This window comes from Hakea prostrata, unplaced genomic scaffold, assembly GCF_041222555.1.
Source record: "Hakea prostrata isolate BN-2017 unplaced genomic scaffold, UWA_Hpros_2 contig_106, whole genome shotgun sequence".
Lineage (NCBI taxonomy): Eukaryota > Viridiplantae > Streptophyta > Magnoliopsida > Proteales > Proteaceae > Hakea > Hakea prostrata.
Window position 1 is genome coordinate 48082 of NW_028291225.1, and position 4611 is coordinate 52692.

Below are 4611 nucleotides of genomic sequence, written 5' to 3' on the forward strand. Positions count from 1 at the left end.
ACGCACAGTCTTCCTCTAAACAATAAAGCACCATCCATGGATATACCAAAGTCGGGGTCCGACTCAGGATTCGAAGAAATCTTCTCAACTTTGATCAAAAATTCTTGGTCAGAACTCTGCTGAGCAACAATCTTATCTCTAAGGCCAAATCTTGCCGTCATGGCGGAAAGAATAAAATCAGAATTCTTAGGGACAATTTCCAAATCAAAACTCTCAATAGAAGACCACAATGGTAAACTCAAAGCATTCAAATCCAAAGTCTTCTTCTGGTTCTTCCTACTAAGAGCATCAGCACCAACGTTTGCCGTCCCAGGGTGATACTGAATATCACAATCATAATCAGAGACTAGTTCCAACCATCTCCTTTGCCTCATGTTCAACTCCTTTTGGGTAAAGAAGTATTTCAAACTCTTATGATCCGTGAAAATGGCAATCTTCTCACCGTAGAGGTAATGTCTCCAAATCTTCAAAGCAAAGACAACGGCGGCAAGTTCTAGATCGTGAGTGGGGTAATTCCGCTCATAATCTTTCAATTGCCGAGAAGCATAGGCTACGACCTTGCCATGTTGCATCAATACGCAACCCAATCCAATCTTTGACGCATCGGTATAAACTGTCATACCACCGGAATCATCAGGTATAGTCAAAACCGGGGCACTTGTCAATCTATCTTTCAACTCTTGGAAATTCTTCTCACAGGCGTCAGACCAAACAAACTTTTCTTCTTTCCTGGTCAACTTAGTCATAGGAGCAGCCAACCGAGAAAAGTTCTCAATAAACCTTCTGTAGTAACCCGCCAATCCAAGAAAACTCCTTATTTCCGTTACCGACTTCGGTCTTTCCCAATCAGCCACAGCTTGAACTTTTTCAAGGTCGACACGAATACCTTCAGCTGAAACCACATGGCCAAGGAATACTACTCTCCTAAGCCAGAAATCACACTTGCTAAACTTGGCGTACAACTTCTTTTCTCGCAACCTTTGCAAAGTGAAACTTAGATGGCTCGCATGCTCTTCTTCGCTCTTCGAATAGAGCAAGATGTCGTCGATGAATACAATCACAAACTTATCAAGCACATCGTGAAATACTCGGTTCATGAGGTCCATGAACACCGCAGGAGCATTAGTCAATCCGAAGGGCATGACCCTGAACTCGTAGTGACCATACCGTGTTCGGAAAGCTGTCTTGAAGATATCACTAGACTTCACTTTCAATTGGTGATATCCGGATCTTAAGTCAATCTTTGAGAACACAACTGCACCCTTTAAGCGATCGAAGAGATCATCTATTCAGGCGCAGCGGGTATCTATTCTTGATAGTCGGCTTATTCAACTCACGGTAGTCGATGCACAGGCGCATACTACCGTCTTTCTTCTTGACAAACAAGACCGGAGCTCCCCAAGGTGATACACTAGGTTGTACGAAACCTCTATCAATGAGTTCATTCAACTGGTTTTGCAACTCTTTCAACTCAGTAGGAGCCATCCTATACGGAGCTTTAGATACCGGAGCGGCACCAGGGACGAGATCAATAGAAAACTCGACATCCTTGTCTGGAGGCACTCCCGATAGATCACTAGGGAAGACATCAACAAAGTCACAGACAACCCTGACTTCATCGACTCTTTTCTCCACTTTACCCTTGCCTTCAGATGAAGCATCATCCACTAGGGCATAGACTTGCATCAGTGCAGACAGTACCTTCTTACAAACCCTTCTTTTCTCACCATGAAATTCTAAGACCGGACTTCCACAAATATGGAACTGAATCTTCTTTGAGGAACAAAGAAACACAGCTTTGTGGGCTGTTAACCAATCAATTCCCAAAATAACATCGAAGTCCTTCATATCAAGAAGTACAAAATTGGCTTCCAAGTTCTTCTCACCAATCAACACAGGACATTTAGATAACCCCTTATCTAGTTTCACATGAGGACCAGTAGGTGTACTAATCAATAAACAACTAGACAACTTCACGAGGGATTAGGTCGGTCTTCTTGATGAATGCAGATGACATGAACGAATGAGATGCACCCGTATCAAATAAGACAAATGCGAAATAGAAGCAACTAACAATGTACCTGTAATCACTTCATGGCTTGGATCCTGCTCAAGACTGGAAATACCGAACACTCTACCGGAGGGAGGAGTAGGAGCACTCTTCACCACCGGAGCAAGGGTTCTTCGGACAGGCCGCCGGACAGAGCACGAGCGAAATGACCAGCTTGCTTGCGGTAAAAGCAAACGAGGATTGCTTTGGGTCCAAGGCCGGGGTAGCTGCAACAGAGGGCTTCGAACAAAAGGCCTAGCACTTGCACTCCTTGGTGGTCGGTTTCAGCCATCTTGTCTAAACCGGCCGGGCTGCTGAAAACCCGAGTTCGACCTACACTCCTAGAGCCGAGAGGTAGGAGTGGGGTAGGGTGTAGGTCTCACAAAACGCCGATCATTACGATCCACCAACCCGGGGTTCCTTGGCTGCCGGGGCCTTTGCACACGTGCACTTTCCTTCTCTGTTTCTTCCAACTTCTTCGAGTTCTGCACCACTTGAGCATAGCTCACTATAGGCCGGACTCGTGAGGTAAGCTTTAATGGCAGTGGCGCAGTCCTTTGAAGAACTTCTTCGCTTTGGCGAGATCGACCTTCGAGAGAATCCGGAGCAAAGAAATGAAGCTCCTCAAACTTCGTTGGTACTCCAACACGGACAAAGATCCTTGTGTGAGAACCATAAACTCAGCTTCCTTCGCATTTTTCACCGCCTCGGGAAAAAATTCATACAAAAAGCCTCTTTGAACAACTCCCAAGTTACAACTCCTGCATGCAAACCTTCCAAAACAGGCCGAGTGGAGGTTCACCATGCATCAGCTTCTTGTTGCATCTTCCGTTCAAGCAAACGGAATCTTTCGAGCTTCCGAGCATTGCAGATGTCGGAAAGCCTTCTCCAACTCACGAAGCCACTTGTTAGGAAACAAGGGGTCCTTGGTAACTCCGGTGAAAGTGGGTACTTGCATCTTCGGAAAACTCTCGATCGGGCGAGTATGAGGAGTTCCAGCTAAACCTCCCGCATTCGGGACTGCGGCATGAGGATTCACATTAGCACCAAGTACGAGTCTCATTATGCGAGTCATGAAACCCACCAACATCCGGTTGAAGTGAGTCGCTTGTCTGCTTGCATCATATTGCCCATAATATTGGCAATATCACGGAAGCTTCCAACATTCGGGGCACCGGGTATCTCATGGGTACCCTGATCAACATTAGGTATCTCACCACCTCCATGAGGTACTTCACCACCTCCTTGAGGTATTTCACCACCTCCTTGACCACTGGATTCACCACGCCCACTTCTCAGAGTAACCATTCTGCAAAACTGAGAACATCAAAATACCGAATTTCGAAGTTTCAACATAAACCACAAGTCCAAATGATTTGAAAACTTAAATCATGCTTAAATATATCCATATAGTCATCAAACAATAATCCATAAGGCAAAAATCACATTTTCCAAAAATTCAACAGCAAAAGAGGTCTCTGTGACCATTGGTCGAGTGATTGGTCGACTGACCCAGTCGACCAATGAGTCGACCAATCAAGACAGAATGCGAAAATTCGCATTATAAGCCTCATTTCCACATTCCAACTTCATGTTATCCTCTTTCAAAGGTGAGAGAGCTCTAGGGAAAGTCTCCAAAGGTTCTTACAAGTGTTCTTGAGGTGTTTTGGTGCTTCAACAACAACACATCAACACCCAACCATCACAAACAAGGTAAATCTCTCATTCTTTCTTCCATTTTCATCTTCTCATGCTTGCATTTCAATCAAAACCATGCTTTGCTTGTATCCAATGCTAGAAATCATGATTAGGAATGCTTAGAAACATATTCCTTAGGTTTTAAACACAATGCCATGCATAGACAACAAGTTCTAACGTATTGGTGTTCATCTCGCAACGTTTTCATACCGAAATCGTTATCTTTAGAAAATTTTCGTTTTCTCACAAACCGCTTGAAATTTCCACACGAAATCAAATGCTACATGCTCAAGATGATATTGTGGATAGGTCCATAAAATTTGATTTAACCAATTTCAACTTTTCAAAAATCCAATTTTGACCTAAATTGCAAAATCCCCAAATTTCCTTCTTGCTGAATTTTTCGCTTTAATTCAAGTTTTCGATCGATTTTCTTCAAACAAACTTCATAGACATGAAATTCCAAGTATTGCGCACATGCTAGTATGTTCAAATCAAATTTTCCCCAAATGTGAAATTTTCCGAAAAATTACGAAAATACCCTTTTGGCTCAAATCTTATAGTAGCACTAACTAGAAATGTCTCTTGTCTCTTTCTCAGATACACACTATGCAGAGGGGAGGGCGAGGATGAGGTAGAGGTCGTGGTCGCATTGTAGGGGCACTTAGGGGCAGAGGTCAGGTTCCTTCGAGCCTAGACGGGAGGTTCGGAGACCCGACATGTTCGACACACCTCAGGCCGAGTTTTTGTACGAGGCCTACTTCAGTTACTGTAACATCGAGTTGGGACGTCTACTTCACCTACGCCAGCTCAGAGTCTTTAGGATTCGGCAGAGATTCGACACGTTGCAGTGGACTCATCTC